The sequence below is a fragment of the Uloborus diversus genome, chromosome 5, assembly GCF_026930045.1.
Source record: "Uloborus diversus isolate 005 chromosome 5, Udiv.v.3.1, whole genome shotgun sequence".
Classification (NCBI taxonomy): Eukaryota; Metazoa; Arthropoda; class Arachnida; order Araneae; family Uloboridae; genus Uloborus; species Uloborus diversus.
The window spans coordinates 142,800,299-142,812,732 of record NC_072735.1 but is presented as its reverse complement, the minus strand read 5'-3'; the positions used below and the strand labels follow the sequence as shown (position 1 = coordinate 142,812,732).

At 31.6% G+C, this 12,434-nt stretch overlaps 1 protein-coding gene across 1 annotated transcript in view; it reads right to left on the bottom strand.

Moving 5' to 3' along the window:
• Positions 1-12,434, bottom strand: part of LOC129223173 (atrial natriuretic peptide receptor 1-like) — a 454,723-nt gene that overhangs the window by 144,331 nt on the left and 297,958 nt on the right. The window lies entirely within an intron of this gene.

The following is a 12,434-nucleotide window of genomic DNA, read 5'->3' as shown; positions in this document are numbered from 1 at the left end:
GCTTATTCTCTTACAAAAAGAAAAGACTGAAATTTCGTTGCAACCTGTTTGAGAAAAACAACATAAATTAACTAGATTGCTGTTTAAATTAGTGGCATACTTTTAACTTTAAAAGCAGCTTCATCTAAACAGAAAATTATGTTTTGAAAGAATGGTAAAATTCATTTTAAGAAAAAGGCTCTGTATGATTCGGTTCGCAAAAAGATTATATGTTCAAGACATTTCTAAACATTTACTGCTAATAGCCTTTCTAAATCGTTATTGATGTTCCTGTTTTAAAAAACTAAAATGAAAAAATATATATATAATTCTAAAAAAGGAAAATAAAAACTAAACATCACAATTAGAAAACAATAAACGAGTGCTTTTTACTATATGTGCCTTCACCCAAACCCATATGCTCATTTTTCCACAACTTACCCTATCTTTACATTATTTCATGCATGTTACGTTCATCGCTACAACTAGAGATTGCAATACCGGACCAAAAATTCAATACCGATATTCGGTATTTTTAAAACGTGACACCAGAACACCGGTATTAATACCGGTATTTGAAATTTCTCAAAAATTGCTTGAAAACATATTGTTTCGTTGCTACATTACATGATTTTGTACAAAAAATGCATTATTATGAAAACTTATTGTGAACAAATAAAAAATGAAGGAATCAATGTCATAAAAAATCAAAACAAGTAAAAAACAAAACGCATCTATTGAATTGTTTCTAAATCCGGAACTCATTTAAGTGTTCAACTTTCCTATAGTTGAAACTACTCTTTCTGAATTCACGCAGGTCGGTGGCACTCTTAACAATGCGTGATTCACCTCCTCTAATTTAATTGCCTAAAAGTATTTTATCTTCAAAAATTCTGTCTGTTGCATGTCGTTTTTGGATAAACCCTTTTGTGTGCGTGTTTCTTTCGTATTGTGTGTATTTCTATTATATTTTTAATTTAAAGCGAATTGAAATTTCTTTCCTGAGAGACGATATTTTTCCAATATAGACATCATTTTCTATTGAACAAGAGGGTTTTGTGCTTACCTTTTATTAGCCCTTTGGTTTGAAATTTAAGATAAACTTGACTAAGTTTGATATTGTTGGTTTCTCTTATATATTTGTTTTTGCTTTCTTTTTAAAATTCTTTGCACTTATAATTATGTAAATATCTGAAAATATCTTTGAATTTGTGAAAAGTATTTATGCTTTTCCTAAATGCAAATTTTTTTGGCAATATATAGTTTCTAAACATTATCTTGCCAAGTATTAAGCCATATAGCGAGACGGCACAAAAAACCAATACCGTTGCCAACAAATTGCCATTTGTAATGCTAACAAGAAACAGTTTTTGTCAAAATTTAATACAGTTGAGACAAATATTTAAGAAAAAAATCATAAAGCATTCCTGCAATTGATAGTTTAAATAAATTGTTCATAGGACAATGGGGGGGGGGACATTCAAAGTTACACTCAAAATTAACTTTCCCGAAAGAGAAATGAGCAATCAGGGAAATGGAAAAAATAAATACATGTTGCACAAAAAACTTTTGTTTAATGATATTCTATTAGATCATGCTTTTGAAGCTAAATTTTTACATCAATAGATTGATATCGGTTCTGTATCATGGGAAAATAAATGTACATCTTTATACATAAAGGGCTAATCTCTGTCCGGATGTCCGGGGTAAACTTCAAAACTACTGGAGGGATTTTAACCATTTTTTCACCATAGATAGCTACATAATCGGGGAACAACTTAGGCTATAATTTATTGCTAAAAAACTTAGTTTAAAAACGGCGTGATCGAAAACCGTGAATGTCATGTAATTTCCACATCAAATGACTAAAGATTAAACCCATTGTTTCGAAAATTCGTTACCTATCAACAGCAACATTAAAAGTAATCATAATGTAAATTTTGAATCAAGGCTTCTCCGGAGCAAACATGAATCTAAAGTCATTTAAACATTTGGAAACTCACTTTTTGTACGCTTAAGTAAACATAGTAGAGAGTATTTTTTTTTTGTGTACTATTTAAAGTAAATAGAGTGCAGAGTTTTTTTTAGTGATCTTTGTTTTTGTTAGATATATTTTGGAAATCTTCAAATTTTTATATGCTTCACTTTGCGCTTTCGTTTCTAAATGAATACTCTTTCTTTCTTTATACTTATTGCTGTTTTACTTTTATGGGTAAGGATGAAGCTCAATTTTTAATGACGTCAAAGCGGTGTGTTTTGAGTTCTTTCAGATAAAACAGAAAACAAAAGAAAGTAGCGATTGGCTCTCACAATTATTACTGACCCAGGCAACGCCAGGTATTTTTGCTAGTTTAAAATATAAGTACATATTTAATAAGTTAAGTCCAGTAGAAAATTCTTGAATTAAAACTATTTATTATATTCAGCTCATACCGAAAATACCGGTATTTTCCTCAGCAAATACCGGTACTACTAAATTGCAAAAATTTCTCGAAATACCGGTACACCGTAATGCAATCCCTAGCTACAACTAAGTTTTGCTCTTCAAAAAATTAGAATCAAGAGCGATGAGCAAAGTTAGAATCAAACCCTAAGATAAAAATGTTAGAGTTGATTCTAAGCATGTTACTTGTTAAATAATGTACGATTGCAACAAATAGGAATTTAAAATCTGAGAGCTTTCTCCATTGAATATGTAACTAGGAAGTTCCAAAAAATGTCCATCGTACGTAAAAAATATCGTTCATCCGTTTGGAATCAATTATTTAAATACGCAAGCATGTTTTCGCCAATAAAATCGAGACAGCATACTAATTTGGTTTTGATTAAAATATCTGTTAATTAAAGGGCTTCAAGAATGAAACGGGCAATGGTATCTGAAAACATCTAAACGTTATTTGTCTTTCATGTTGTTAGTTTAATTAATATGATTATAACTTGCATAAAAGAAAACAAATATCAGTCGCTTTTGGAGCAAATGCCGCCAAAACTCTGAGGATAAAGTGCAAACGTATACATAAACATTACATGCGAGCAATTGGAGTAAATAAAATGTTGATGCCATTCGTATCTAAACACCTTTTATTTTTTCCATTTTGCAGGGAATTCAAATAAATATTTTATTTGTTACAGTTGCCGGTCGCCTTGTTTAGTTGTCAGAGAAGTGTGACTGAGATGGGAAGGTCCCGGGCTCGAATCCCGGCTCTGATATTGATGTAGGGGAATTCAGGGCAAAGTGAAATAGCGGGATAAAGTGAAATGGTGAAATATTTACTCCGATTTTAGTGTCACATGCCAAGTTCTATTTTAACTTGCAGTAACATATGTAATATATTCCAGTAAAGAAAAAAAAACCTTTGAAAATCAAAGCATATGATAATACAAGCAATTTTCAATAATTAATACTTAAATTGTAATATTTTGTTGTAAGTCAAAAATTATTTTGACAGTATCAAATGATAAAGTAATTGCTATTAAAATTTTATTATTTGGGACTTTCTAATATTTAGTGCAGTATTTTTCTTAGTTAATATTTAGCTTATTTGGATTTTTTTTTTTTTTTTTGAATTTGCAATACTTTTCACAATTAGTGAAGTTTATGCGGCGCAAAGTGGATAGAACAAAGTGAAATAGTACATTTCGTTTACTTATTCAATCATTTACCAAATCACAAACGTATTTGTTTATTAACTAATTAATTTACCCATTCCTTCATTTAATATTTCACTTATTAATTCATTCGTTCACTTATTTTCTTATTCATTCCCTATTTTATACACTCATTTATTTTTCCTCATGTATTAATTAATAAATTAATTAAATTATTAGTTTATTGTTTCATTATCTTTTATTTATTAAAAAATCCTTTCATTTGCTCACTATTCTGTCCAAAAAACATTTTCACAATCGAATAAAAAATATTTCCTTCGAAAAATATTTCATTTTTCACTTTGCCCCATGAAAAAAAAAAAGAAAATTTTCCAATTTTTTTTGAAGGCTCAATTTTATTGTCAACAATTAAAAATAATGCTTCAATGCATGCTTTTTTTACAAAATATAATGTTCTTTCTTTATATACTGTAATTTTCATAACAATTAAATTTGTTCCTTTTTGAAAAAGAACAGTCCTTTTAACTATTTCACTTTGCCCCACATTCCTTTACTTTCTCTCTCCTGTTCTTGTCCTTTCTTTAAGTGAATCTGTCGTTGTGCTGTGAATGGTTGCCCACCCTATACAAAGTTCCTCATGGTATGTGTGTACTGTAGAAATTGGGCTTCACACCAAGTTACGGTAGAGATGGAAAAGTAAAGCAGCGCACCCCCCAAATTGGCACCCTAGCTGGTTTAAAACAGCATCTCGTAGTTTCAATAGCGCATTCGGTATGGCAATTAACCAGACTGCTCGTGCTGATATCCTAACCATTAGGTTTGGTGTGGAAGAATGAAAAAAATGAGTGTAGTTGTTCTTCATACTTCAAGTCTAAGTGGCATGTTATTCCAATCCTCTATTGAGTTTAGTAAGTTTTTCATTCTTGTTTCAGTAAAGACGTTATTGTGTTAAAATATCGTGATTATGATAAACCTAAAAATCAAGCAACGGATAAATTTGAAATTATGTGTAAAATTTAAAAATTAATAATCTTCTTTACTAATAATGAAGCTGAAAGTATCTCTGTCTGTCAGGATCTCTGTGACGCGCATAGCGCCTAGACCGTTGGATTAATTTTCATGAAATTTGACACAAAGGTAGTTTGTAGCATGGGGGTGTGCACCTCGAAGCGATTTTTCGAAAATTCGTAGTGGTTCTTTTTTTATTCCAATTTTAAGAACAAAATTATCATAAGATGGACGAGTAAATTACGAAATTATCATAACGTGGAACCGCAACATGGGCACAAGCCAATTGGCGAGATACGAAATTATCATAACGTGGAACCGTAACATGGGCACAAGCCAATTGGCGAGAAAATTCACGATACATTATTTGTAAATATACAGGCGAACCAAAAGATCTTTTAATTTTTCTATTACGGGTAAAGCCGTGCGGGTACCACTAGCACTTTTATGGAAAAAAAAATCCACCTAAATGCCTTAAATTATTAATGGAGGTGTATTCTTCTTCTTCTTCTTCTTCTTTTTTTTTGAAAGGCACAAAGGTTTTTCGAGAGTTGGAGAGGTTCTTGAAGGTGTAAAAATTACGATTAACATGTGATAGAAAGAACTAATTTTATTTTTTTAAGTAATAAAACCTTGCACAGAGACCGACTTTCGGGTTTTCGGAGGATGTCAGCTATTACAAACATTCACCCAGATAACTTTTTGAAAAAAAAAAAAATCAAGATTCGTATAGAACGAAAGTTCACGAACAACTGTTACAAAATACTGACTTCCTCAGTACTCGATGCGAAATCAATGAAACAGTTCTTGGAGGGCAAAGTCATTATCGTGCTCAACCATTAACTGCAGTTACCACATCTCACAACATGAGAATTCTACCTGTTTCCAAGAGGGAAAGGTGCATTGAAAGGAGAAAATTTTCAGTCTGTAAAAGAGCTAAAAGCGAAAACGGCTCTACTGGAGATGGCGATACCAAAAAACCTGCAGCACTGTTTTAAATAGTAAAAAATCTCGATGTATTTGAACATATCTTACTACTATTAAATATGCGAAAGTTTGTCTGGATGTATGGATGTTTGTTACTCTTTCACGCAAAAACTACTGAGTGGCTTTTGGTGAAACTTTACAATAATACAGCTTATGCCTCAGAATAACACATAGGGTAGTTTTCTTCCAGTTATGGGGGGCAAAACCCCCTTAGGGGAGCAATATAACACAATTTTGGTATAAATTCTCTAATATGGGGATGAAAAAATACTTGCACATATTTACATTATATGTCCATCGAAAGCTCTGATTTTTCTGCAGAAGATGATACCTATTCGAAATTTCTAAGTAGAATAAAAAACGAGTTATGAGTTTTTTAGTTCCATATCCGAAGGCTTTCCTCAACTCAATACAGTATTTAGTGTATTATCTCAACTCCCTGTCGATAGCGACAATTGTTGTATTAATGACTACCTTTGCTTTTCGTGACTGTTCAAGGCTTTGCTGAAGTTTAATTTCATATTTCGGAAATTCCTCAAATTTGTATATTTTTAAGTATCGTTTTTTTCGTTTCTAAAAGAGTACTATTTTGTTCTTCATACTTATTGCCATTTTACTTTTATGGGTTAGAAAGGAGCTCTATTTTTAATCACGACAAAGCGGTGTGTTTGAGTTATTTTAGTTACAGCAGAGAACGAATAAAAGTAGCTATTGTTTCTCATAATTATTACAGACCCAGGCAACGTCGGGCGTTTTTGCTACGTACAACTATCTGGTAACTAAATAAAGTTATGAAATAGAATCGGCCCCTCTACCCCCAGTTATCGTCGAATAAAGATTTATTTTTCGCCAGGAACGGCCAAATACATGCAAACATTTTCTTTATAGCGTCTTCTGTTCGGAATTAAAAATCATATCTTATGAATATAGATTAACAAACATTTTCGCAGTTTCATAAACTTGGCAAGTCTCTGGCGAATGTATGGTACTGTGGTCCTTTGGCGATTAATAATGTATTTGGATTTATTATTTTACATTTTAACGCTGCTTTTAATTGCAAAAATATGAAATGAAACTAAACAAATGACATTTTAAAAACTTATTTGATAGAAAGAGTTATGATAACGTGCTCGGGACGAGTGTTTAAAAATTTTGGCGCTACAGCCATTACAAAAGTTGCATTAAGATGTAAAAATTCCGCCAAATTAATTTTGGTAAAAAGATCATTAAGTACTATGAGATATTGAAGTTAAAATTAATCCGCCAAATTAGTGAAGCAACACTTTTAAATAACATTAAAACTACTATTAAAATGTAAATTAATCTACCAAATTCATTTTTATTTCCAATCTTACCAGGCGACTACGTTAGTGCATTGGCGAATTATTTAAAATTTTTATGAAACTTTTCATTTTCTTTTTTCTTTTTCCTGTGTGTATTTTTAAGGGTTAATGATGCTAATTCGGATTTTGTGGAATTAATGTCCCTATTTTAATGGCGACAATGGAGATCATTGTTCTTTCTTTCTTTCTTTTATTTTGTTTTTATTTTTTTATTTGTTTTTTTATCCTATCAGACCTGTACTGCTGAAGGTTTTTGGAAATAATTATGACTGAGATCATCAAAGGGAAATGTTATTTGAAAACGCTGATAGAGACCATTCTAATAGAGACTTTTGGGGATTTTTCTCTTTGCGAAATGAGAAGTTTTTTGTACTATTTCCTCATTTAAATGGGAACTTAAAAAAAACTGTTGTCCTTACTCTGATTTTAATGGTATTTTCACTCTGAACTTATTGGCATTGTAATTAGGATCGTTTACGTTATTTAGAAACAGTTGATTTCCCTCTAATGGTGATTTTAAAGGTTTGATATTCTCACTCTAAAGAGACATTATTAGAATCAGGATTTGTAGCGATTGTTGACCATATTTTGCGACGATATCTCCGGTAAGAAGCTATACATTACAGATTACACAATAATTTAGATAGCCGATGTAGCACTGGATATTATTTGACGGAGATCGGGATTATAAGGAAACTGTTTCACTTTATTTAAGAATAATTGACCTCATTCGAATAGGATTTTTTGAGAATTACCCAAACTAACTTCTTTAGAACTCCTGAACGTTTTCGTGATTTATTTTGTGTGATTTTTTGGGTGTCTTTCCAGTTTCGCAGACATTTCATTTACTCCCCTTCCCCCTGATTTTCAGTTTTAATCATACCTTTTTATACATTTAAATGGGAAGGCCATTTTAAATGTCGGCGAAACTGGGGAGAAACCATTTTTTGGTAACTATTTGACCTCTGCCTGTGTTGACCGTTAACTTGAATCGATTGAAAAAAAACTACATCAACGTAAGCGAAGCCGCGGGTAAAAGCAAGTTATTTATAAAATGAAAAATAATCAAATAAGCTTTTGACTTCAATATGAATAAAGTGAAAAACCCACGTAAATAAAAATCAAATTTTGAAGAAAATACAGCAAATAACTTTTTGAAGGCTACAATGGAACATCTTCATTTGAGTTCTCTCGTATATTTTTAGTTGTGTGGTGTGCTTCTTGCACTGGTGATGAGGTTCCATTGTAGTATTTAAACAGCTATTTTTCTGTATTTTCTTGAGATTTTGTGCTTTATTCACGTTGGTTTTGTACTTTATTCATTATTTATTGCAGCATAACTTTTATATCTTTTTACTCATAACGAAGAATCATATACCTTCATGTTAAGAAACTTGGTGTGTCTTACTTACTGCATGCGAGTTTTTCCACATGTTAAGGGCTTTTTACGCTTATTTATTTCTTAGAAAGGGAATAAAAGGTCTTTGTATAATGCTCCCCCCCCCTCCGAGAAAAAAAGTTTCTAAGACTAGTACGAATATTTAATTGTCGCCCATCGTATATACCATAAATGTATTACTAATAAAAATTAGATTTCCGTTCAAATTAATGCTCCAAAATAATTTTTCAATATAAAATATTCATTAAACATTAATACCGTTACGTTTTCTAACCAATTAAGCTAGTTTTAGCTTATAGTGTTAAAAATAATTTAAACCTTAAGCATTGTTTATAAGTACAAAATATCATTTGGCATGTAATAAACATAGGTTAGAAGAGTTGCATACATAAAGTCAGTAAAATATTCTGTTACACAAATCATATAAAGGAGTAGTTCCAAATAAAGCCGAAATAACTAAATTAAACTTCACATTTCATCCGAAAATTACACTCGCACTCTGCTGCATGCCTCGATGCATTAGTGACCAAGTATGAGGAATGTATATCCATTATCATTCAAAGTAATATTCAAAGGTCCAATTCATTTATTTTCAATTCGGAATGTCAGATCTATACTCTCAAATATGCGCATATGTATTTCACTATTTCGACGGACACAAAGAAGCACTTACATTTGAACGCTACAAGTAGAGTAGTAGTTGGAATTACAATATCTATGTACGTATAGATCTATATTCCTATGTATCTTTCATATAGTGTATATAAAGTTTCAGCAGGATTCATGTATTTTCTTATGAATCCTACATTTGTTTTCAGTTTTTGAGAAATATGAGCAGTCCAAGTCGTCAGTTGTATTTTTTCCTTTCTGAATGTTTCTTTTAGCATGGTGTTTTCTGCTTAAAAAGATAAGTTTCGACTGCTGTAAACATACGCGAATACGTTTCCTTAAATTTTCACCAGGTTTTCGTGACTATAAGTTATTGTAAGAAATAAATAGCTTTGTGCCAAAAAATAACAGGAAATATCCAACGTTTGTAGTGCAAATATAAAGATTACTACAGGCACGTGTATCGAGATTTCAAGTAACCCCTTTTCCAATGCAAAATAGTGAGCTTTTGGCTGTAAAGACATCCGGTAAAAGTTTTTAGCATATTTTTGTTCAAGGAAGAAAGCAATTCTCTTCATTCATATTTATTTTTAATGCAATTTACCGACTTGAGTTCAAAAATTGATTTAATACATTGGTTTCTAAAAAGTTTAAATATCTGATAAAGAAACATGCTCATCATTTAGCAAATTGAATATATTTGTTCTGATATGATATATAAGGCAGTAAGAAGCAAAGGGATGTAAGTGGACGTCTTCAAGTTTTGAGAAAAACACGTTTAAAGAAAATATCCTAGGTAGGCTTTCATTGATATTTTTTCTGAATCATGCTGTATAGCAGCAACTACCAGGGCTACTAGTACCATCTCTTGCCCCAAAACCAGAGGAGAGGTTCACCTACCATGTGTACTGGTCATTTCCTTTTTTTAAATTTTCTCACTTACATCCCTTTGCTTCTCACTGCCATATGTTAAAAGAAGAATAGTCTTACTACGTTGCTACGATAGTGCTCTAGAGAATCGTTCACAGATGAAAAAGATATATTTTTCAAAAGCCGTGGTTGAGAAACACATTTTAATAAAATACCTTCAGTTCAAATGCTGATGCTATTTTGTGAGGCGATGAGAAAAAGAAAAAAAGATTCGAATTGAGAATCATAAAGACTATCTGCTTTGTCATGACAACGAACCTGGAGACACAATGTTAGGAGTCGATCAGTTATTCAAAGAAATATCGCATTGTAACTGTGTTCCTTAAAAACTTTCTGGGGTGTGTTTTCTTTATACAAGTTTGCTTTGAAACTGCGTTACAACGAACACCAATGCAACAAAATAAATTTTAGCCTAGATTTCATTTTTATTACATACCTAAATCTCATTACAACGAGCAGCATTTGCTGTTAACTGCAGTTCGAAACGGTAAAGGGACTTGAATGTATTATCTGATCACACATGATTCAGAATTGTAGAGTTTCTCATATCTCAAGTATAGTTAAATGAGTTTCTTAAGAGAACTTTTCCACCAAATATTTCAATTCAATTAGACACGGAAAAACATTAAAAAGTGCTATGCATTTCGAATATTTTTACTTAAGTTTCAAATGAGAGAATTTTTGACTACCACCTACACTTTGATCAGACACGGCGTGCATGATGATATTTTTTGTTTCATTAGTTTTAAATGAGAGTATTTATGAATTTATGCCTAGTAATTTCGTTTCTATTAGTGACCGCGCTTCATCGTGGCGCTTCTTGAAACGCAAATACTGCTACATAGCATTAAAATGATAGCTTTTTATGTCTAGTGCGTCCGTTCCGATTGCAAAAACGCAGCATCATAGCGTTTTTAGGAAAGCAAATTTTGTAGCCTAAGTTTCCAAAGAGAAAACCGTTTCCATATAGCGTTTCTTCCATTTTATAAATTGTTTCTTGCATTTGATATCAGATCATTTATATTTCCCCATAATGGTTCGATCAGACAAGCTACGGTATCATGTCGTTTCTTGTAAATCAATTATAGTTATATTCAGGGCCTTAACCAGACCTTTGTTTCGAGCAGGGTTTAGATGGACATACCTGTAGATTCTTCAATATCACTCGCATGCATTACATTAATAACATCGTATTAGTACACCGTCATAAATGCTGCATCCAGCAATTTCCAGGTGCGATTTTGAAATCGTTTTTTTTTCTTCCCATTTTTGTTTTCGTTTTTCTTTTAAATATATTAATTAAAGGAAGGAAGGTGCTGCTTTAAGGGAATTCACACGCGCAAATGTAAAAAATGCTAGGTGATTTTAATCTAGGAAGAAATAAAATCTAACATGTGTACTATAAAACTGTTGTGTAATAATGTTTTTTAACAACTGAAAAGAATTGTAGCTACATACACACATTATAGTACTTCTAACATTCAAGTTTTTTGACACTTATAACAATACGTGACGCATAGAGTACGGTATTTTCAATTTTTAAAAATGTCGATGTTTTTGTTTCAATGTGATTTGTATTATAAGAAATAAAAAACTAAATAAATCTTTCAAGCTCATAAACTGGTTGAAAAGAAAATTAATGAAACAGTTATACTCCGCGGATGATAGAAATTGTATTCAAAACAAACTCACGACCCTAGGAGAAAAAAAACATGAACAAGAAAGAAAGTTACAAGAATCCCGACGATGGGAATTTTCTCGCTTTCTAAGGATTAAAAATGTGGTCTGACGAAAAAAAGTATAAGAAAAATTTATTTTTGAAACAAATTTGAATAATTTCGGAGGAAGTTTGAACCCTATAAACCTCCCCCTTACATGCAGTCCTGGTAACATTAGCTACAAAAAAGTATTATTTGTAAGCGATACTAAGGCAGAATCATAACATTTATTGCAACTCGCTAGCAGTCGCATGAGCTCAAAAGACCGAACAATTATACCTAGTGTTTCTGCTTCGATCTGGGATATTAGTTTCCATGTCTATGCAATTTTTGTAAAACAACTTTTCATTAATGTACCAGGTACAGGCCTGCGCATTATCTTACGGTAGATAATAAGTAAGGTGTTCAATATTGTATGAGGGCAACCACGAAGTTTTCTGAGGGGTCTCGAAATTCGTCTGAAGCAACTTCAGTAATATTACTAAAATGTATCTTTGTCAAAGATAAACGCTTCAGTACAACATTTATTCTAAACGGATGATATACAATATTAATGTATCCCTATATGTTTCTTCTTAAATAAAATATGAAAAAAAAAGAAAAAGAAAAACCTGTTTGGGAGTCAAAGCTGTTAAGAAAAACTGCTAAAAGCAAGTAAAAAAAAGTTCAGCTGATAAAAAGCCATACGTAATAATTAATTACCTTTTTGTGGAATAGTAAAAGCAAAAAAAAAAAAAATATTGTTACACGAAATCTTAAGATATTGAAAATGTGAATTTTGAGATTACAGGATAGGTTAGAAGCAATAAAAATACTTCAGAGAGATGAATAATGTATTTCTGGATGTAATAC